Genomic DNA, 24,803 nt, shown 5'->3' with positions numbered 1-24,803 from the left:
TCACGCTTTGAAAATAAACGATACATCGCGGTATTTATTACACTCGAGCAACAATGCGAATAGAAAAATTCTAAAGCTCATTCAGACCTGCAAAACGGGTGTAAAAGTCACTAGAAGCATCCCGGTTCTGTCAACCTTTTAAATATTGATCCATCATCTGTCTAAAATATTTTTATGGCCCTCAAAGCATCTTAACATCGTTGCACGTCAAGAAAAAGGACGAACAGTGCCGCAGTAATTAAATTCGAATAGCAAAACGAGTGCAACAGCTGCAAACTTCATCCAGACCTGCGAAGCAAAATATAAATGTCACTAGAAACATCGTGGGTCTGCCGATCGTTTAAAAATTGATCCATTCAGTACGAAAAATATTCCTACAACTCTCAAAGCATCCTAACATAGTTGCACGATAGGAAAAAGGATAAACAGACCCGCAGTGATTAAATTCAAGTAGCAAAACGAGTTCGACAACTGCAAACCTCATCCAGAACTGCGAAGCAATATATAAAGGTCATTAGAAACATCCTACGTCTGTCAACCGTTTAAAAATTGATCCATCTCGTATCTAAAATATTCCTCCGACTGTCAAAGCATCCTAACATCGTTGCACGTCAGAAAAAAGAACGAACAGAGTCTCACTGATTCAATTCGAGCAGCAAAACAGGTGCAGAAACCAGAAACCTGATTCAGAAGTTCGAAGCAAATTGTAACACTCGTTAGAAACGTGCCGCCTCTGTCAACCGTTCGAAAATTGATCCATTTTGTATCTAAAATATTCCTACGACTCTCAAAGCATCCTAACATCGTTGCAAGCCAGGAAAAAGAACAAATAGGAAGAGTCTCGCTGATTAAATCCGAGCAACAACTCGAGCACGAAGACAGCGGACCTCTTCGGCTCGTGAAGTAGGATTTGTAAGCCACTGAGAGTATTGCGGGATTGTCGAGGGCCTCGGAAGTTGGTCCATCGTGTTCTTCCAATTTCCGAAGCATACGAACTTCGTTGCTCGGGGGGAAAAAAGACGAACAGGGTCCCAATGAATAAATTCGAGCACGAAGGCACCAAACCTCTGCGGCTCTTGAAGTAGGATTTAGAAGTCACCGAGGGGGTGAGAGGGGATTACCGAGCATCTCGGAAGTTGGTCCATCGTGTTCGTTTAATTCCCGAAGCATTGGAACTTCGCTGCAAGGATGCGTGAAGAAATGGTGCTCGTCGGTAGTGGAGAAAAATGCGGGAAAATGGCGACCTATCGGCGTGGTCCGGCAGGAACCCGCTTCTTTGTAGCCAGTATCTTAATTCTTAAAATACTCCGGCTGTCGGTTGGCATACGAAGGCCCGTGAAACACGTAATATACAACTTCCTTAAAAGGCAGTTCGTAATAGGTATTCCGCAAAGTACAACGTCATTATAAATTCACGTTTACGTCGGGCATCCCGGACCCGACGTCGGCGGAGAGTTCGGGAACACGCATCGAGAACGCGGCACTTTACACTTCGCGACACTCCCTGCGCCGTTAATTCGTTACTTTACTTTACCCTTTACGGCGGGTAGTCACGATTTTCTCGGTAATTTATAATAACCGATATCGCGAACAGCCATTCGTATTCGAAAACGAGCCAACGCTCTTCTTATCTCCCTACCTCTGTCCCTCCTCCTCCGTTTCTTCTTTTTCTCTCTCCCTTTTCCCTCGCGTCGCTGTCTGCCTGTTTACTTCGGCTTTCTCGATCAACCAAATTTTTCTCGCCCGTCGAGGTGCATCGGACCTCGCGTATGCAAACGCTGCGAGCCGGAGGAACGGCCATGCGGGCCCACCTAGGGTGCCATTTTTCTCGACGACTCGAATCGCGGAAAAATCTTCGAGTTATTCCCATTACTGGGAAATTTTTGCCCCCTGATTCGCTATGAGGATATTGCGTAACCTGGAAGGCGAAGATCGAAGAGGCTTCATTGGGGTAAAATAGTTCAAATTTCGTAGAAATTTCTGGAGAAATTTTCAACGCGAAGCGACCTGGCTTTCTCTCTCTCTCGGTTCTAAGACGACTAAGATTTTCGCGCGATAAGTGTTTGCCCTAAATATTTGCCGAGTACTAAACTCGACCACTCGAACGGGAATTTCGAGGGTGATCTATGTCGGAGTATCGTTTATGCATGCCACGCGGTAGCTTTAAAGGATAAACAGTGTTGAGTGAGATTTACGGTGTTGCATGGACGCGATGTCTTTGATGATATCCTATTTGGATACCAGACGTTTCGCCATGGGTGCAGAATTTCGCCGAGATTCCATCCACCGGCGTGCTCCACCGCAGCTGTCGAAGGTTCGAAAAATCGCGCGGAGATCGATACGCGAAATTGTGAAATTTTTCGGAAATTAACGCGTCGGATACGAGCCCGTGGAATCGAGGATCCCGCGGAATCGTGGTCGTAAAGCAGTGTTTAAAATACCGCGGATCGTCGTGCGAAATAATTTAAGGGGCGAGGAGTTGATTAAACATTCTTTTCGAGAATCCAACGCGCGACCATAAAACGATCCCGAAGCGGAGAGCCGGCGAGGACGATATTAAAGAGGATAGGAAGCATGCATTAATTCCCGAACTAACGTCACGGAATGGCATAATGTCCCTGGTCGAGTAATACGAAATGGACAAAGTACCGCCGGCCTGCTTTTTCGACGCTGTTTAATCTCGCTATACGCGTGTATATAAGTACATTACACTCTAGTTACGCCTCTTTTCATTAAAATGGTGACTCTCCGTGTATGTAACGCGTGAAATGACCAAACTTGATCGGAAAAAATACGAACGAAATACAAATATTGGGGAAAATTCGGGGACAAAGCGAGTTTCCATACATCTAACTCGACGAGAAATTTGGAAATGACCGCGGAAATGGTGTGGTACGAATTTTGGAATAAAATTCTGGAATCTTGTATTACGCAAGGTTGGCCTTAGCCGACCTTCGACTGGCATAATTTCCAAGGGGTATCTGGGCGACGTATGGCGGAATGCTTGATAACGAGACGAGCGGCGATCCCATTAGGTCAAGATACGGAGCGTGATCGGCTCGGTTTGGTGGAAAAAACAAGCGTGATAAGGCGAAAAAGTCGAACAGGCCTGGATGGCGACGGGCCAGCGATCGTATCGACGGCGGACGTCCCTGGAACGTGTTCGAGCACCGTCGCGATTCGCTCGTGTTACTCAGCCAGCCGAGGGACGCAATTAGCCACGATACTCGGGCCGCATGTAAACACACGGGCGTAGAGTCCGTTTGCATTATTCGCGGCACGGTAGCGAGCGTGGTTCGATAGGAAAGCACAGAGAGTGGAGAGAGGACAACGGGTTGCAGGCACCTCTATCCCGCAGCATCCCATGATGGCTGACAAGCACGCCACCCCACTCCGGCTTCTGGTCCAGCTCTCCTTCCCCTCTGCCGGGTCCAGGAGGATCAGCCTGGCCTAACCTAACCCTTACTTAAGCTCCCTTTCGCACGTGGCGGCCATATTGGCCCGAGGGTTGGGCCACCAAAAGAGACGACGACTCATTGGCCGGGAAGAGAGAGATCTCCCCCTGTTCTCACCCGCTTTCTCTCTTTCTCCGACCCTCTGCCCGCGTTCGTTCCAAGCTCCTGCCTTCTCTGTCTCTCTCCCCGCGTTCGAAATTCCTGCCTCTCCTCTCCGTCTCTCCCACGTTCGCCGAACCTCGCGAGCGAGCGAGAACGCGAACCCGGGCTCGTTGAACTTTGCCGAGTCGCTTTTCCAGCTCCCTTTCGAAATTCAGCTTTTCCTCCCAAGATGCGCCGCTCCCCTGCCCCTCTCCTCTCCCAGGGATGCAGTTTTTCCCAAGTTTTTTCGGCTCCCCGGTTATACCACTGCCATTCCTCTTCCACGTCTCGGAAACCTTCGTCCCTTCCCCTCGACGACCGTTTTTCATCGATGTTTCCCGACGTTCCTTATCGACGGTGGTCCCTCATACGCGAGGTCGAGTTGAATTTTTCAAAGTTCCGAGGCAGTTTCGTTCCCTGCCCTCGGAGATTCCGTTCTCCTATGGACGTCTCCGGCACGGTTCGAGATAAGAACGGGTGGGAAGGGCGGCGGGGGGAGGAAGAAAAGGGAGAAAAAATAGCGAGACTTCGAAGAATGCATAATTCGAGGCCGTGTCCCTGGAAGACGGTTCGAGTGAGTTCAATGATCTAGATGCGCCTTGCGCGTGACGCAAGGTCCGCATACGCGATCGCGATGGCGAACGTAACCGCGGCACGAAAACCGTGTCTCTTCCTCGCGAGCTTTTCCGCCCGACACGAGCCACGAATTCCGCGCGTCTGAATAATTTCCCGGCAAATTGCTCGGCCCCTTCGACCACAGGCAGCATGAAAAATTCACCGGACACCGCGTAATCGAGGGAGGACCAGACTATCCCGCGGTTATCTGCGTTAATACTCGTCGGGACACCGAGGGTCCGTTCAGACGGGGGTTGTCGTTACGCGTTATTGAGAGCGTGCAAAATTTATCAGGAATTTTCCTGTTTTGAACAATGTGATGTTTTGATCGCGATGAACGGGGTGGGTTTCAGGCCTGTTTCTTGTTTCCTAGTTTCGCGAAGTCAATGGTGAATTTATTCCGGTAGGGGGTGGTTAATTGGTAGGTGATTCGAAGAGCTAATTTTTGGTTAATTAGAATGTTCTTTTCTTGAAAAGTATGCCTTGCTAGTTTCTTCAAATATTGAGAAAAACAGTGGTTGTATTGGAGAACGGATAATTAGTAAATAATTATTTGTCAATACGAACGTTTCTTTTATTAGGAGATTTTTGCGAGAAGTAATGCGAGGAATATCTATTTCTATTTTCTTAATGACTGGAGAAGTCGAGGACTAGACTATTTTGATAGGAAGATGGTCGGTTGGACAACGAAAAATTGTCTTCTTGTAAATATTAAGAAGAATCCGTCTACATTCAAAAATCAGACTTAACAAAAATATTTTTCATACAAAAGAAAATTCTTTTCTACTCTCTTAAAGCTCCTAAAAGTCAAAGACTATACTATTACAATTATTAAACAGCAGGTAATTCAAAGGTATCGGTCAATAAACAAACTACACGTTCAAAATATTCTTCCTCAGCTTCTTAAAACTTCAGAAAGTTAAAAACGGATTATCCTGTTACAGGGAGAATCAATTAGGAAGCAATTCATAGTTGTCTACTATTCAGTAAAAAAATCTTTTCCTATACCCTTCTCTATAAATACCTAAAATAATCCTTTTCCTATTTCCTCGAAGCTTGAAAATGTCGACGACCAGATTATCCCTCTGGGATCTATTAGATCTATCCTCTCTGTTAATTAGCAGGCAATTCAGAGGTGCCTATTGATCACTCAGCATGTCCCTACATAAACACTATAAAAAAATCCCTTTTCCTACTTTCCTGGGTCCTCGAGTTTTAAAAAGTCAAAGATCAGGCAGTCCTATTATAGGGACCCGTTAATTGGCAGGCAATTGAGCGGTGATTATTAGCGAACGAGGAGCACCGAAAGGATACGAACCCCATTGGCAGGTAGACCTATCCAGGTACCCCTCTGACCGTGCAATTCTTCCTCGAATCCTCTTACAAATCACCATAAACCGATTAACGTCCCGTTAACTTCCACCTCCACGGTATCGAACAGAAAACGAAAGAAGATAACGAACGAAACCACGTTAGAGAAAAATAGAAAGTCACTATTAGACGACTATTAGAGGTGGTACGCACCCGATCGCGAGGCAAGGAGAACTGAAAGCAGGCAGTGGCGAGTGCGTGTTCGAGCGAAGAAAGTGAAATTCCATCCCTGCCATTATATCCAGCCAACCCTTTCCTCGCTTTCGAATTTTTAGCATTTTTATTGCCGGGGCAACTTTCACCAACCCCTTTTCCCGATTGCGAACAACTCGCCTCGGTCGACCTGTCTTCAACCCTTTTTACGAGTGGCTCTAAAAGAGAAAGTTGTACCTTCGAGACCGGGAAGAAACAGTCTCACCCCCCGCGAGGGTGGAGAGGGATCAAAGGGGGTGAGATGCTCGAAACGGGATGACTTACACCTTGTTTGTCTCGGAGCAGGTTTATTGGCAAACTTCGCGCACCCTGGCCTCGTAAACGATTTTATTTCGCTTTTGCTGCACGACTTCTCGCGACAACCGTGGCGAGTTTCAAATCAGACGCGTCTACTCGCATGCCTGGCCCGATTCCACGCTCGTTTCCTCTTTCTCTTAAGACGTTAAGAGTTCCGACACCTCGAGGTTCCACGACGCGAGCTGTCTGATCGACCAGAGAGGATAGACAGGGCTACTCTCCCCTGAGAAAATCGTAATTCGAGTCGCTAGCCGCTTGAGAGGACGATTAACAACATGTAGTACGTTATTGGCGTTTATTTACTTTGGATTACACGTGTGGAGAAAGCAAATCGACGAGCAGAGTCGAAAGCCACGACGATTAAATTCGCTAGTGACACTTGATTGCCTATCCGCTGCTACAGGTTGACAAATGCTCCCTCGATCGCGAAATTGTACAATTCCGAAGTAAACTCGAAGCTATCCAAACGGAGAAAAATTGCGAACAATTTTAAAATAAGAAACATTAACGCGTTGTTTCAACTTTTGTTTGTATCCTGCTCCTTAATCGAAGAAGTTCTACGCCAGTGCGCAACTGAAGTTCTAACATTTGACGAATAGTCGCTGACAATTTTCATCTTCGGACTATCTGCAGATATTCTTTAACATCGTCTTAGAATCATACTGCATACCCTAACTCTTGAACAGCCTGTACCATAATCCAAATCTTGATCTTAATTTACCCAATTTTAATCTAACAGGTCAGACTTCTCGATTCTCAAGAGTACAATAATAATTTAGTATTACTATAGAACGCTGCTATTACAGAATGCTTGCTATGCGTGGTTTGACAATTAGTTTAACCTGGTATCCGATGTACAATCGTTTATCGATTCAACTTCGTTCGGTCTACGAGTCTCGAAAACCTTGGTTTCATCCTAGCCTATTGCTACTTCGAGCTCGCTCTCTTATAATTCATTCCCCTGACATGCAAGACCTGTGCAATCGCTCGCAGAATGAAGTCATCTGCCCGAACTTCTTCCACGCTCTTTCATATTCATCGCAAGTGTGCAACCTGGCTCGTTTACAATATTTTCGTCTCGCACGAACGGGGTACAGTGGTCTACGACGTAATCGCCGAATACGGATACAGAGGAGCGCGACGATTCGATGGACCGTGGCCATTTTCGATTTACGCAAGAGCGACGATCAGCTCTCGGTCGTACAGGTAATAAAGCTAGCTATCGCGTCGTAATTCGCTGAAGGTGGATTTACGATTAACGGCGGTATCAGCAGAGGAGTGATGGCGTCCAGCGTAGTTCGGTGTAGCCTCCTGTTACGTATACTGAAGGTATACCGGACAGAAATACACTCAGGATACATTCAGTATACGTACAGGGGGTTTCACATTCCTCGTCGAGGTGCGACCCCGTTGTCGCAAGGACTCGAGACGGGAGTCTGATCCAGAGCAGCGTGAGAACAGGACCAAGTCGTTGAAGCTTGACCAAGACGGTGTCACGACGAGCGCAGGTAAGAGATCTCGAAAATTCGAAGTGTGGACGATTCGAGAAATTCGCGTGTGGAGACGAAGGTGAGACGACGACCTGGTTGATCGAAAGCTCGCGCAAGGTGTGACTGCTGCTCGAATCCGATGACGAGAGACTGCGAGCGTTGCGTTCGGACCTGAAAAAGAGAATGGTTGTAGCGTCAGGTGTTTCGAGAGATGACAGGTCGAAACGAGAGAGGTTTCGAGGAAGTTGGAAAATCGATTGGTCGATATTTAGAAGAAAAAAAAAACGAAGGAAAGAAACAGGAATCAGGTCGAAACGAGAGAGGTTTCGAGGAAGTTGGAAAATCGATTGGTCGATATTTAGAAGAAAAGAAAACGAAGGAGAGAAACAGGAGAGAGAGATGTATGGCGAAAGAGAGGTGAGAAAATGCGGAGGTACCTGATCGCCCGTCCTGCCGCCACGTCAATCCGGTTGCCTGCTGCTCGGGCACTCGGTGTAAACGTCCCTCGAAATTCACCGTCTCGCTCGATATTCGTGCACGACAGCGTCCGCGACCCTGCACAAGATCGTGAATGACATGAAAGGGGCCGAAGCCAGGACGACGAAGCTTCCATACTAACCTCTGTTCGATCGTCAAACACCTTGCACAGTCTCCCCTTCCGTCTGTCAATTCGGCCCATTTTTCCGCTAGCTTGCGCCCAGACCCTTTCCGCTTGGAAATCGCCGTCCATCGAATCGGTTGGCACACGCTCGGCAACAAGTTCACGAATGACAGCGACGTGTCGGTTTTCTGTGGCGTGGAGGGCTCGAGGATGACAGCTCGGCTCGGTCTACGTGCGACGAGTGACGTTCACGGTGCGCGACTCGTGGCCACGAGCCACGACGCGGAACAGAGACGGCACACCGTGGAGAAAGGAGAAAAGCTCGTGGTGCGGCGAAGAATGCAGATAGAAGGAAGGAACGCGTCGGTGGCTGGTCGGTGTGAGCGTCGAGCGGTGTGGTCCGTGGTAAGCCGTGCGGCAAGCGGCAGGTGAGCAAGGTGGAAAAACAGAGGGAAGGTAAAAGGGGCGTCGCGGAAGGACGACGATGGTGGATGCGAAACGCGAATCCTTCGAAGGACGAACGCGTAGTGCAGGCGATTCGAGGACCGGTCGCGGTATCGAGACAACCGTGGCGCGTCTGACGGACGACTGTCGGGCGTCTGGTGGCGTCGCGACGCTCCGAGGGCAGCGCGTCACTCGCGGCGCGATAACGAAAGTTCTCTCCCTTGCTGCTCCTGAGCTTGCTCCCTTTCCCTCCTCCCTTCTCTCTCTCGCGCGCACACACTCTCCATTTCCCTCTCCCTCTGTCTCTCTCGCGCTCTCGACCCTCGCTCCCCCCCGGTTTCCCCTTTTTTCCTCTAGCCTCGTTCGTTGTTCCTTGGAGAAACGCAGCGAGGACTGCAAGGAAGAAGCGACGATGTTCCGGTGACGTTGGCCGAGAGCGTCGCTCGGAGAGAGAAGAGTCGGTCGAGCTCGCGACGCCGGCGCCATGCGGCGTCGCTCTGCGCCCGGCTGCGCCTAGGGACGCTGCCGCGTTACTTGTGTGGGATTTTCACCACTGCGCACACGGATGCACCTACTCGACGCTTTACACCGACGGGGTATATAAAGTCGGGGTGGATATAGGGGCGCCCGGGAGGGGCGGCTCCTGATAACGCGCAGGGTCGACCAACCCTTCTCTTTCCTTCTCCTTCCTCCTCTCCCTACCTCTCCATCCCGTGTCCTTTCTCTCTCTCTCCCTCTACCTTCTCCCCTCTCTGTCCCTCCTCGCGCGATCCTCGTCTCTGCCACCGAAGACCTAACGGATGCGCCTCTCTCCCTCTCTCACGTTGGTCATCCCGTTCCTTAGGTTTCGCCTCTTTCTCCCACCTGACGATTGGTGTTCGTCCACTTCCTCAGGGTCGACCAACCCCTCTCTCTCTCTCGCCTTGCATCTTCCTCCCACGATCACCCCATCTCTCTTCCTCTCTCTCTTCCCCTCGTCCCGTCCTTCTTCCTCCCGGACGCGATGCACCTCGCTTTGTTAGCCGAGAACGGAATCGAATAACACCTATGCAGTCATCCCCGTCCCTCCAACGCGGCCCTCTCTTGACCCGGCAGGGTCAACCTACCCCTCTCCGTCCACGTTCCTCCTCGTCTGCTCGCTTCTACTCTCTGTCTCGCTCCTACCCGCAGCTGCTCCCAGTGTTCCGTCCTCGTCCCACTCGTTGCTTCGTGCAGCTTCGCCCTTCCTACGCCGTGAGTCGGTGTCGATTTGATTTCGCCCAGTCTCTGTGTGCGATATCGCCCCGGTACAAGCCTCCCCTCCATGCCAGGATCGGCGTATAGACCGAGCTTTGTGCTACCCCTGGGCAGAGCGACGCGTAGCCTGGCGCCACCAGCCGGCTCGCACCTCGAAACACCTCGCGGCCTGTTCGTCGCCTTTTTATTGGGCCTCGTCTCGCGAAAAACGCTCCACGAACCAGTCTGCCCTCCGTTTGTCATCCTCCGTTGTCTCATGGCACCCCGCGAGCTCGTTCCTCCTCACCACGGGTGAACGCTCCTCCGGTGGTCGAGACGGTTCTTGCGAGTTCTCTCGGAACCTTTCGGTCGGATCTTCTGGCTCCACCTGGCTGTGAACATGGGAGAGAATCGTTAGTCAGCGGTTTCGTTCGTGTCAGAATGTATCGGAGGTCGAGGTATAGGGGTTGTCGAGCGAGTAAGAGTTTCCCTGTTCTTTGTATTCCATGGTTTCGTAGTATCTCTGTGAACACTGTGTTACTTTATTTTCTCATTCTTGGGGAATTTTTCCATCTTCGAAGGGGGCGATTGGATAATCGTCAGACCGTTTCGCGGGGGTTGAACGACGACGGGAATTCGAAGAGAATTACCACGGTCTTCGAACGACCGTTCACCGACATGTCTGGGTGTGTTGAAAATTTATCGGTTAGGAAGGAATTTAGATGAAAAAGGGATTTGGCCGCGCGCACCGAGAGCGCGCTGACAAACGACGGGTCGTTACATCGCAGATAAAATTCCACGAGATTAGAATGCCTCTTAGGTTACAAGATATCTGGATCGTCTGCCGTAAATATAGCAGGAAAGTGTCTCCCCGCTAATTAAATGCTCGAATCGTCGCATTATCTCCGACGAATAACCCGGACCAACCCCAAATGTTAATTTCCTCTGTATGTAATTTCGTGAAAATCGTGACGTAAAGTTGTCGCAACTCGATTCTCCGTTCCACCCCTGCCACTCTATAGCAGTCAACGATGTCGTTCGATTTTTGTCCGCTTGAAATGGGCGCGTTCGGCCATTTTCTCCCTATACACGCTTCGTTAGATTCCGTGGAATCGTTGAAGTTGGATTATTGAACTTCATCCAGGTTACCTTGTTAGCTGCTGCCATCTGTGGCGTGTGCACCGCACCATCGGTTCGGTTCCTCACGATCCTTTTGCGAGTATATTTAGCGATCGCTTTCTCTGAAGTCCGTGTCGCCATTTCTCGAAGCACCTCGTCGCCGGAGCCATTCACGCTCGTTCTCTTATTGCAGCCGGAAATGTCAGCCGAAATTTTAATTCGCGAAAATCTACGACTCCGAAGCCACGAGTTACCTCGAAACACGTTTTCCGGACAAGAATGATCCCCGCGGATGGCGATTATAAAAGTTCGAGTGTCAACCTTCGGGCGCTGTTTTACGACTGGTTGACGAAGAAGGGAATAAAGAATATGCCCGTTGAAGATAATTATTCGCAGGTATACCACTACCTGACGCTCTAAAATACACGCAGAAGCGACTGCGAGGCCTTGAACCTACTCGATCGAAAAAAAGCATCCTTTCGATGGATAAAAGTTACTCAGGTAGCCTGGCCGACCCGTGGTTGCCGTGGACTTCGTTTCCACGAGTATCCGCAGGCTTATAAAACGTAAAGTCGATATATTTACTCGCGAATCGAGTCTTCGAGCCATCGGGATACGCAAAGTCCAATGGCCACAACGGGTGTAGTACCATGGTCAACGACGCAGTCGCCGTAGTGGATCGTAATTGACTTTGCCAACACCTGGAATAGCTATCGGGATCTCGTGACACTTCTTTTCCCACGGAAGCTTCTGAATGGAAATCCACGTCCTATCGGGAAATTTATTCGATTGGCCAGCTTTTACGACGCACCACCTATATACGGACATTTACGCACAGCCGCGACGTTCCTCGCGAAAAGAGAGGCGCGAGAAGAAAGACACAGGAGACATCAGGAGAGAGGCACGAGAAGAAAGACCCAAGAAAAGAGACACGGAGAGAGAGATATGAAGAAAAATACGGAGTAGAAGACACGAGAAGAGAGACACGAGAAGAGGAACACGAGATTGAAGACAAGAGATGGGAGACACGAAAAGAGAGGCACGAGATTGAAGACACGAAATTGAAGACACGAGAAGAGAGACACTAAAAGAGAGACACTAGAAGAAACACCCAAGAAAAGAGACACGAAGAAAGAAATATGAAAAGAGACACACGAAGTAGAAGACACGAGAAGAGAGACACGAGAAGAGAAACACGAGATTGAAAACAAGAGATGGGAGACACGAAAAGAGAGGCACGAGATTGAAGACACGAAAAGAGAGACACTAGAAGAGAAGCACAAGATTGAGGACAAGAGATGGGTAACACGAAAAGAGAAGCACAAAATTGAAGAAAAGAGGTGGAAGACACGAAAAGAGGGAGACGAAAAGAGAGACGCTAGAAGAAAAACGCGAGATTGAAGTCAAGAGATGAGAGACACGAAAAGGGAAGACACAACGCTAAGAAGAGAGGTGGAAGACACGAGAAGAAGAACGCTAGAAGAGAAACGCGAGATTGAAGACAAAAGGTGGGAGACACGAAAAGAGAAGCACAAAATTGAAGAAAGGAGATGTAAGACACGAAAAGAGAAGCACGAAACTGAAGACAGGAGGTGGAAGACCCAAGGTGGGAGACACGAGATTGAAGACACGAGGTGCAAGACACGAGAAGAAACACACGAAACATAAGGCAGTAGAAGAGAATGCAAAATTGAAGACACGAGGTGGGAGACACAAAAAGAGAGACACAACGAGGGAGACACAAGATGAAAGACACGACGAGGGAGACACAAGATGGAAGCCACGAATTTGAAGACAAAAGAGAGACAGGAGATAGAAGGCACAAAAGGAGAGAGACAAGGTGCAAGACACCAGATGAAAGTCAAGAAAACAGAGACACGAGATGAAAGACGCGAAGAGAGAGAGACAGAAGGTGATAGTGACAAGACGAGAGACGCGAAGTGGAAACTACGAGAAGAAAGACACGAGGTGGAAGACACGGGAAGAGAGATTCGAGGTGGAAAACACGAGCTGCTCCCGCGGGAACACCGAGGCTGCGGCAGCAGCCGGTTCCCGCGGGAGACTAGACAGAGCGAGGAGCTGAACGCGGCCACGCTAAAATCGGGGGCAATAACTTGCCACGCATCGGTCGGTAAAGCATCGTAAAACCCTGGAGAAAAAAGGGGGCGAAACGGCGACGCGGCGCGCCAGAGGCTGCGTCCGGCCATAATGGCCGATGGTCCGTGCGCGCGGGCACGCACAGAATGGCTTTCGGTAATTATAATAATGATCGCGAAGGCACACTGCCCGCAGAGTGCCGGTTGGTTGCAGAAGTATACACGTTCGCTTATTATGTTTCGCTAGCGATGGCGACGATCGCTTCGCGGGCTCCGTCGATAAGCTTCGTAAATGAATGGACGCGAGGGTTCCTTCCAGGATGGATTTGTTTGCGTACGCCAACGATAAACCCCTTACGAGTTGATCCGAGACTCGAAGGACTTTCTGTCGTAAAATCGACGATATTTTTCAGAACAGGGGTGTCCAACTCCTGACCCAAAGATGGGGCCCAATTTTATATATAGAATGCGAAATAAAAATATATAAAACTGTGAGCAAATGGATAAACTAATAAGGAAGATTTATTTAACACGATAACAGCACAAAATAAATTATAACTAAATCTCGTAAAATGTAAGGACTCTTTCACGCACAACGTCTATGTGTAATGACTGTCGCCAATGATTAACCCCTTACGAGTTGATCCGAGACTCGAAGGATTTTCTGTCGTAAAATCGACGATATTTTTCAGAACAGGGGTGTTCAACTCCCGGCCCAGAGATGGGGCCCAATTTTATATATAGAATGCGAAATAAAAATATATAAAACTGTGAGCAAATGGATAAACTAATAAGAAGATTTATTTAACACGATAATAGCACAAAATAAATTATAACTAAATCTCGTAAAATGTAAGGACTCTTTCACGCACAACGTCTATGTGTAATGACTGTCGTTCACCTACTGATTCTTTTTTCGCCACTCTATGTCAAACTCGTCACACACACATTCTTCCACACAAACATTCCTCACACACTCGTACCACACATTCTATGACAACCACTACCACAAAAAGAATGTCAAACTAATTTCTTGTTGCCGTCTTTGTAATATGAAAAATCAGGAATCAATGAGGATTAAATTATTTAACCCTTTGCGCTCGATGATTTTTTGGCTGAAAAAGGATAAGAGTTGAAAAATTTTCTGGTATAAGGCTGATGATATTTTTTGAGCAGTAAATAAGAAATCGTATAATAACTAATACCTAGAATTATTTAATTTCGATACCTTGCACACTGTTATATTATTTTAAATTTGATATATTAATTAATATCGAGCTTCGAAATTTTATCAAACGGTGACTGAAAGGCACCTCTCCAAAGGATTAACTATATTAACTATATATTTTATATACTTTATATAGTTTTTCTTTTTTCTTTTTCGTCATCAGTTATCGTTAATGATAGGTACATTTTGTGGGGCCCAAAACAATTCGTCTAGCTAGAAGATTGAACACCCCTGTTTTAGAAAAGCAAGAAGAGAAATAGCGTATTAGTTTAACCAATTGCAGTATATAATTGCGGAGAATCGCGTATTGCGAAGGAGTTTAATTATATGTCTATTTTAGTTGCTATCTTTCGAAATTTGTTTAAATTTTGTACATCCATAGCGAAACATATCGAGTAAAGTTCTAGTTGCACGACTGTGGCTCGACTTCAAACGATTTGGCATGAAAATTTGGCAACGAGACTTGGCACGCCATTATTGTACAAGAGGTTCAAATTAATATTAATTATTAATCTTTACGATTTTGCTAGCTTGCAAATAAAACTCGCGTTTCAAATCCCGAATAACAGTAATGTTTGGAAAATACTGGAAAACTGTGATAAAGTAAAATATGGATTAACTAAATTAATTTTTCAGATAAACGATCTGAAAGAAGCAAACTTAATTATTTTACAAATCAATTAGAAATTAAACCAATTCTTTTCAATTAAAAAAGAATTTTAATTTTATACGATTCTAATAAAAGAAATGCATGATTAAAAATAAACGACGCGTTTTTGGATACTGCCAAGTCACCTACTACCTTGAACATAAACGTCTGTAAAATATTCTATCCAATGAAATACCCAATGCATTATCAGTTTTGCTATTAATACTAACAGCCTCGTAACTTCACATAAGTCATCATTCCTGCCAAGCATTGGTAAAACGATATGGTTATCACTCATAGCATATTATCTCGAATTATTTTTATCCGCGTTCATTCACAACTATCCCGAGTTTCCAAACCCAGATTCGCTACGTGCCAAATTTCACTTTCAATTTTTCAATTCAACTTCCTGCACTGTTTAAACATTTGTTTAAAAATTTGGTAAATTACAAATAAACCTTTACGTTGATCCACGATAAAATTATAATTTTCCAAATTTATCCAAATCTCGGTTTCATGCTAAAATATTAAAATGTTTTTAACACTAGAACTACCGATCTTTAATGGTTATCTAACTATAACGTGCAAAGATTATAGTAATTTCAGCGATACGATGAATATGAGTGAATATATCGATTACAGTTCTTTTTCAACCCTTTGCACTCGAGGGGCGCCTATCAGTCACCATTTAATCAGATTTCAGATTCTAAAAATGGATGTTAATTAATGAATCAAATTCACGATTATTCAACGATGCTTGGAATATCGAAATAAAATAATTCTACGTCTTAATTTGCACACGATTTCTTATTTACCGTTTTAGAAATATCGTCGACTTTATGGCAGAAAGTCTTTAAATTACTATTTTCCTGTAACGAAAATATCGCCAAGTGCAAAGGGTTAATATGAGTTGATACCAATTTTATTCTTAAAGCAGGTGTATATGTTCGGTGATTGTAAAAAGGAAAATTCTGGGACCAGTCATGTTGGCTGGGTTGGTAGTTCTAGTGTTAAGTATGATTATAATCACACGACGAATGTAGCCTGTTTGCATGCGATTTAGCATGCTCGTTACAGTTCGTGGGTATACACATACGTGACTCACGCTATATTCGGCTAATCCGTCATTGGTGTAATGAAAACTCGCATAATCGACGGTATCAAGTTCGTAATGGCCATTTGCAGCGACACCTGTTTAGAACGCTAGCACACCTAATTCTGACAGTGGTGGATTTTCGTTTCACCAACAGCGTTATATCTATTGTGATTATCGCGTTATGACGTGCTTTATATTCCGTTTGGAACCTGTATCACTTGTATGACGGTTTCTTTCTACCACGGCTATTAGGTTCGTTAGCCATGGAGGCAGCGCTCGTTCCGTTCGCTTATCGATATAATTTCCCGGTCGAAATTTCTTCTCCTTTTTCCTCGCTTCCCCCTCGGTCGCGACTCGCGTTTACGGCGAATTAATTACGGAGAAATGTTAATCTCGGCCGCTACCGAACGATCGCCTTAACGTGGTAATAAACCGTTTAGGGATTTACGAGCATCGAGTGTAAAACAAAAATAGGAACGTATCAATTTATCAGGAGCACAGAGGAGGGAGGGCTCGTAAAGTAGAATTTTTATGGTATTACGATCCCCGTGCTAAGTCTTTGCGTAAATTAGTCTATAACGAGCAGTCCCCGCGATAAGCGGTTTAAGTACGCCGCGAATAGACTGGACTATTTAAAACAATAAGCGATACGCGCCGCCATTTGCCATCCTCCGCGTGCTTCGCAGCTCCGTTCTATACCTCCTACGTTCCCTTTTATTTCATCCCGAAAGACGCTCTAAAAGCGAAAATCCTAATAGATCCGCTCGATTAAGGACTGCTGTGATATCTACTCGCGCTCGTCCTTCGGGTTCAAAATGCACGACGCACGCTTTTACGTGTCTCTCCGTGGTACGTACCTCTGGTCCCGGGTCTGCGGAGGATGCACGCAGAGTTACAGGGCGGATGCAGGGAAATCGGGAAGATTCGAGACCCCGAAATGCCATCGGGTTAATACCCAAAGCACAGCGAAAGACCTTCGTCGTCGTGACTGAGTTTCCGTCGGAATCGATACCGGGTCTCTTACACAATGGCACCGTGGCCGTTGCACGAGAGCTCGCAAACCCTGCGGATTCTCCAGCGAACGTCGATTAAGCTTCCGGAGCTATTCAATTAGGCGAAGCGAGCCAGTAAATTCGGAATCGATGAAGAGGTCGAGCAACGATCGGTCCCATCGCTGCTCACGACTCAGCCTTCACGTCGGATGGCAAGCTGCACTCCTGTTACACGCTCACAGCTGCCATTTCGGCCGTGATTTGCGCCGCCGTGCGTCTGTCCACTTTTACGACCACCGTCCACGGGCTTCTCGATTGTTTCCAAGCGTCTCCTGCACGGGTCTTCCGCGACTTTCTTCCGGAATTTCGGAGTGGCTTTGGAACGACGTTGGCAAGCGAGAGAGTATCGAGGAAAATGTGGCCGCGAAGGGATTCCTGCCGGAGGAGTGTATGGAAGCGTCGGGACACAAAGCACGCGTGAAACGTTGGAGATCCGAGACCCACAAAGGGATCAATAACGTTAACCCATAGATACATCCGGCGCGATACGAACCCTCGTGAAGAGACGTCGTAACCCGACGCGAACGCTGCTTCCCTCTCGAGTCGACTCACGAAAAGATTCGGGTCCACTTGTCTCGATCGCTGCTGTCCTCGATCGACCTGGACGCCAAGAGGAACCCCTGCACCCCCCGATACGGAGAATGTATACAAAGTAGAGGACGCTACGTTACGACGAAACCACGTGCGGATGCTGCCTAATAGGAGAGGCACAAGGGGAAGTCAAAACGAAACGGAAAACTATCGATACGAAGGAGCTGAAGTCGAAAGAGAAATAGAAAGCTGTCGATATAAGGGAACAGAAAACAAAGAAGAAACCGAAGAGAGAAACACAGGAGGAATAACCACAAGAAGTCCTAATAGTAAAAGGAAATGAGATGAAGTCGACACGAAGAAACAGAAGTCGAAGAAGAACCTGAAGAAAAAGATGTAGGAAAAAGCAGGAAAAATATAAGCAGAGATTAAGGAACGCGAGTGGAAAAACTGTCGATATAAAGGAGCGAAAAGCCAAGAAGAAACCGAAGAAAGAGACACAGGAGGAATAGCAACAAGAAGTTCTATTAGGAAAAGGAAGTGAGGTGAAGTCGAAGAAGAATCGAAAGAAAAAGATCTATGAAAAAAGCAGGAGAAAAAGAAGCAGAGATTGAAAGGAACGCGAGTGGAAAATGGACGTACGAGGAAAAACTGAGAACTAAGAAGAAATTGAAACAAAAAGCGAAAACAGTCGAGATAAAGAAACGGAAGACTAAGAAGAAGAAACGGAAGAAAAAGACGCAGAGGAAAAAACGCAACGAGAAAGGAGAGAAAAAAAGGAAAGAGTAGAGATAAAGGAAAAGAAGACGACGAAGAAGAAGAAGAAGGAGAAGCAGAAGAGGAAGGAACGGAAAGTTAGACTGGCGACAGCGAGAGAAGAGCGGCAGTCTCTGTGTGCTGCTCAGGGGGCGAGCCTGTCCGAGGCAGGCTAGGCAGACAGGTTTGCACAGATGCGCGGCGGCCATCATGAATGCCTGTAAAATATGTATTCTCGTGCGGCCCGGTTGGTAAGAGAGGCGACCGGAGCGGGGATGGGAGCAGCAGATGAGAAAGAGCTGGCTGGCGGAGAAGAGTGGGTCTGTGTGGGTCGTTGAGAGAGAGGGGGAGAAAAACCGTAGGAAAAGAGAGCCAGGGTGGGACGAGCGGCGCCTCTGCCGCGCGGATCAGCGCCGTTCGGAGGCAGAGGGGCCTGGCTGCGAGACAAGGAGGAGCGTGTTCGGCGTCGGGACGGAGCGAGAGCGTGGTCGACACTGCAGTTCCATTTCACGGGGAAATAGAGGCAAAAAGGCCGACAGACGCACGGCGTATCGAGAGTACGAGCCGGGCTGAATAGAGATGACCAGCCGCATTAGAGCGTCCCCACGCATCGGGGTCCTCGCGCGTTTCGCGCGTCCAGTGGGAATATGGCGGCATTCGTTACCGCTAACACGAATGCTTTTTCGATTCGACATGGTCCGAGGCAGCGGTCGCAGCGCGCAGCTCGTTCTATTCTCGACAAGCGAGACATAGACCCACGGACGCGATGGTGCGGGAGTTTATGCGCACAGGCTGTTCCATCTATCGTTGACGGTATGTAAGTAAGTACATACTCGATACCGAGCTCCTCTCGCTGCGAAGAACGCAAAGGACCTGGTTATTCTCTACCCTCGTCGCGTCAAAGCGGTTCTAGATCGGACATCGTCGCACCGATTTCCCGAGAGGATGACCACGAATGAGAGAAACGATCGTTTCGTCTGTTATAATGGACCAGAACTTAGAAACGTAGACGTAATGGCGAATCTACGGCAGCATGGTCGCACGCGACGAACCCATGAAGGCTGAATCGCGTTTGAAGCGAGCGGAGACGCGAGGACTCGCAGCGAATCGGGGCTACAATTTTAACCTTGACGAGTCAGCCGCGGAGGGGGATTATTGAGGTCATAAGAGTGGATCTTCGTCTGGTACAAATTGTTCCACTTCCAGCGTCAGACGCGAGAGGGTCTGTTGATACGCGCGCGCGCGCGAGCGAGAGCTTGTCATCCTGAATGGAGGCGCTCTCCTACGCTCGGAATTGCGCTCGTTACGCCGTCGAAGCTGCATCTCGCCGATAATATATTTACACGTGGAAGTCGGAGCGTGGCGCGTGTTCCGTGAAATTATCCAACGACGTTTCCCTCGTCTTCTGGAAATTCCGGAAATCGCGTTCATTACGAGCGCGGTACGTCTGCGTACGCGGCGTGGAATTCCGCGCGGCGATGGAAGAAAGCTCGCGGCGGGCGTAGTTCGGTCTAAGAAAATATAGTTTCAATTATGCTCGTAAAACTTTATTATCGGCCATTACCATTTACGGCGTATTAAATCGTGTCCGCGGTGTCCGCTTATGGTGTTGCGGCATAGTAGCAGAATGGAAGGCAATAAGCGCGTGTACGGGCCGCGATACATTTTTATTTCCGGCCCGCGTAATCGCGCGTTTCCTGATTTACCTTCTGATCGTAATGGCCGCCCTGCCGCCATTTACCCCCGCTCCGCTCCTTTTATTTACGTCCTCCGCGTTGCGTTTCCTCGCCGTTTATACCTTTACGAGTCCCTTCGATCCTCCATCGGGATCGACCTCGATCGCCGTCTTCTTGGTAGCGATTCTGGTAACGCGTAGAATAGACCGGCGACGTTCATGGTGACAGTCGCGGTTAATAACGAACTCGAAAAGCGTTTCAATTTCGCGCGCAACGGAGGAAAGAATTTTAAAGGACCCAGACGAGAATAAGGAAATAAACAAACCGAAGAGAGTTCCATCTGCATGGACCACCCACGCCACTCACGATCCTATTCTCGATTTTCTCGATTATATTAACGATTTTCCGCAACGTCCTCGTGTCAAATTTCCCCGATGTCCTTCCGCTAATTCTTCGCGGGAAGACGAATCAGCGCGAAAAATAAATAGAAGGATCGACGTGTACTGCCCGTTTATCCGACATCGACCCATTGTTCGTCCCGGATCGCGTCGCGCGAATCTTAATCACGGACGGACGTCGTTTAACGCGCGAAAGATCAGCTCGCGGGAACTTAAATAGCAGTGGACGTCCACCCACTCGGGAAGAAGCTAAACAGGGACCCGGGAGGAGCGAAAAAGCGTCGCGATACTCGGCGAGTGAACGATAACGGTTATTTCGGTGCGTCGATAACATGGAATACGATATGTAGCAATGTCCAGACCGTGTCAGCCGAGCGTACAAGCAGTTCCCTTTAATTAGCCGTCGTACGAGCGCCGCGGAACGGAGCGGCCGATATATTTATGCGCTGCCTTAGACATCGAGTAACGAAAGAAGGAAAAGAGAAGAAAAGACGCGGAGCTAGGGGAAAGAAGAAGCCAGGCAGCGGGAACGGCGGCAACGGTCGAAGGAGTAGAGACGAAGCAACCGCGACCGGTCGAGCAGTACGACCGGCACAGCGAGGCAACCGAGCGGTCGGCAGGTCGAGCCTGCGATCGCAGTGGCGAGGCTAGCCGAGAGCTGAAAGAGGCGGAAAGCGGGCGAGCGTAGCAGCAACTCCCCGTGTAACACGTTCCACGACTTTACAGCTTCTACAGGGTAATGCTGGCGTCACCGCAATAATATTTATGGCCGGTCGCGAGATTATAATATCTTATTTCGCGTGACGCCTCGGACGTATCCGGTTCTCCCGGCATGGCCGCGCATGCGTGGGCCCCGCCGAGACGCATGCGAAATATTCGAAAATTTACTCTACATTTTATACCCGGTGCGCAGCGCCGTGGCGAGCAAATGCGATTGCCGAATGAGAAAGGGAGAGAAGGAGAGAAAGAGAACGTGTTCCTGCGCGAGCACCCACCGCGGATCCACGTCTTCCTTATTGCCCGTGATAATACGATCCTCGTCGATGAATCGACGTGGCGATGATCCACCGCGATATATCGAGTCCGGAAGGGTGGTTCGTAAATCAGAGGATTCAGGTGGTTCATGGTGATCCTGAGCAACACGCTCGTACCCGAGCTCTCTCGCGAGGAGACACACTGCGGGTCACGTATGAGGACCAGGCGATTCATCGCGGCTTTTAGATAAGCTCTAATGCATCGCTCTCTCGGTCTTCCTGTTTTCCTTTCGTCGGACTCGCGAAGAATTTCTGACTGGATGATATTCCTACGGCGAATAGCGAAATAATTCGTTACTTAAGGACCGTGTTAAGAGGCCGGTCGATCCGCATAGTAGATAAGGCGACGGTATAAACGCGATTGATTCGGTCGTTGGGGGATTAGCGAGTCGTGGCGCGACCGCGATTCACCGATCACCGAGCAACGACTGTTTAAGGAATATTTTATTGCCCGCCATAAAGTAAGCCCGCTCGAACGACTGGTTCGGTTCCACTAGACGGCGTGATCCCATGGGAGTCGTAACGATTCGGCCGTCTCGGAAACGGAATCGCGTTAAAACGGCCAGGATTTACGGCGTAAACGAGGGAATTATCCGAAACAACATTGCGGGCCGTGCACGCGCTCGCTTGTCCGACACAGTTCCTCCGACAGTGTGCCAAACAATCCTATGGGCCCTATCGGAGCTGCTCTCACGGCAAATGGCGTTTCGTTATTTTTACGCGCCGGCTCGAGGACATCCTTTAATGCTCGTGCCTATTCCACCGACTATCCACCGTATTATTTCTCCCTTCGTTGATCCCCGGCACCCTTGGCTGGAAGAGCACGCACGTTTTCCCTCGTCCTTTCGGCCTCTGTCTCGCTTTCCCACCGCCCCCTCTTCCTCCACGCCATCACCAATAAAACTTCCCCGTGGTAGGGTATGTCTACGGTACCCTGGACTGCACTCGGTTTCATAGGATGGTCACGGCGAATGGTCCATCCCCCGACACCTATACCCTCGTCTTTATTTCCACCAACGCTCTCTATGACTTCCACCGCCTCGCGGCGTCCACCCACCCCGATACACGGACAGCAACGCGTATCACGAGGAATCCGATCGGGATTATCGTGGGACATCGCCCGTCCAACGTTTCGAAGTTCGCTAATTAGAAGCTGCGACCACATCGCCGGTTCAGGTACCTCGTGGCTTTCCGACTTTCAAACCCATCCTGTTCCTGTCTTCTTTTAGATAAAAGGCTTCGCGCTGGAGATAGCGATAGATTTCAGGGAATTATACAAGGAACTCGAGCTAACATGGCGGTCGCCGTGAAATCGAGGCAGAGGGTGATTCTTTAACGCTAAATCTACCACGGCTGGTTAAATTGGAAGAAAAATCTTCGAAGAATGGAAAAATTGGTTATACGTATACCAAGAAACAAATCACGCTGTCAAGTGACCAAAATGATAGCATTGAACACGGAGTTTTAAAGCAAAAGTTTCAAAATAATCATTTAACTCTTTGAGGCACGCTGGGATTAAATGTGTCCCATCCCTTTGATGCACCGTAGTGCATGGTCGGACATTTTTAGTTCTTAGTAGACATTACAATAGCTGCATGTGCATAGATTTATATTCCATATTATTTAAGAATAAATAAGGCAGTTGGTAATATCTTCGACAAATGTTATAAATATATTCAGTCGTGTTGGCAACATTCAACATGCCAGTACAGGTTAATCGATTGTTGCAAGCAGAAGGTTTATCGCGACAATATTTTTTCCTTTTTTTACATTTTACATTATGTGACTCCTTTATTAGTAAAAATATACCAATTTTGTTTCATTTAAAACGCGATAAAATTTCTGTGCAACGTGGGTTTATTTTATTATCTAAAATCCTGTGCCGCAAAGAGCTAAGTCGTGATAGGTATAGTGCTAAACTGGAGGGAATATTGTACCCTTGAACCTAATTCTTAATTAATTTCGCGTGGGAGGTAATACATATATACTATATGAACCGTTCACTCCACTTTTTGAAAAATCTTAAATTTAAATGCCACAGCACTTGGTATAGTCACAACTTCCTATATTTAAAATTTTTCAAAAAGTGGAGTTAATCGAATTGTGCAGTGAACGGCTCATACATCAGAGAGACATATCATGGGTTGAAATTATTCAATAACTCCAACACGCTTTTACAATTTTGGAAAAGACAGATTATTTATTTGCACAGCTATTTTATTCGCTTTTCTTTATTTATTTGTAATAAACGAGCATAAATAATTATTATGCGATGCATAGGGGCAGAAATCATTTTATTTTGAAGAAGTAAGTAAATGATGGATGAGAATGATATCGAGTAACTAATTTTAGATCGCCAATGAGCTTGTTGTAGAGTTACTGTTATTAGTGAAGTGCAATTTCGTTACGGGATCGCATTTTTGCTCGAAAGTGCCAAATTCCGTTTGGCAATGTTTGCGTTATTAATTTCGATGTAAACGAAGTTCATCCACGGGGGAAACGCGAGTGATCCCGTGTAAATTCGATTTAATGGACACCCTGGAGTACGGGACCTTGATTTACGAGCGATTAACGACGGCGGGATTAAAGAAGGAGAAATTACGACACCCAGAATCGTGCCGACTGCCATTACTTAATTATCGCGACTCGGTTAACCGCCAATTATCGTTCTCCTCACCGCGAATTTACTCATCGAGTTTGCCCTAAGTGCACTCGACGATTATTTAAATTAGGAGAAGATCTCGCCGATCTTCCGTTTTATAATTTAAACTTTCACAATTTTGCTACCTGGCAAAAAACACGAAGGCTTCTCGGAAATAAAAACCAAACAGCTGTTATATATATAGGGAAAAATATTTCAACGTCAAGATCGACCAAGTGTCCCCTAATTTGTATAATTACGACGCATTCTTCGCTCGAATTGCACCTAGACTGAACGAAATTCCAGTACCATTGGAGTTTCTATCGACGTCTGCTCGAGGTATCAGATTTAGATTTACACCCTCGGACGAGTGATACGAGCTATCAGGAAATTATCAGTGCACTCTCGAGCAGCCAGGTTCGCCATCTAGGCGACGACAGTCCTCTTCCCAGCGGAGCGGTCTCCCAAGGCGAAGAACCCTGAGCGGCACTTGGAATCTCGAGATAGCCCTAGAAGTCGCTATCGCGAGGAGCCTCGCGAGGACACCTTGCGACGAAAATACTGCGAACGTAGCCTCTAAAGTACTTCTCGAGAATGGCCAATTAACGGAGGAGGTGGCTCGGTCTTGGGATGCAGGAGATTCCGCCGGTCCAATTAATGAAGTCGCAATCCCGCCGAAGAGGAA

General features: G+C 47.6%; 1 pseudogene; it reads right to left on the bottom strand.

Annotated features, from left to right (window-relative positions):
• Positions 1-5,496: 5,496 nt before the first annotated feature.
• Positions 5,497-6,708, bottom strand: LOC108546144 (uncharacterized; annotated as a pseudogene).
• Between the last annotated feature and the right edge of the window lie 18,095 nt (positions 6,709-24,803).

Source organism: Eufriesea mexicana, unplaced genomic scaffold (assembly GCF_001483705.2).
Source record: "Eufriesea mexicana isolate 0111107269 unplaced genomic scaffold, ASM148370v2 scaffold611, whole genome shotgun sequence".
Classification (NCBI taxonomy): Eukaryota; Metazoa; Arthropoda; class Insecta; order Hymenoptera; family Apidae; genus Eufriesea; species Eufriesea mexicana.
This window is presented reverse-complemented; position numbering and strand designations above follow the sequence as displayed.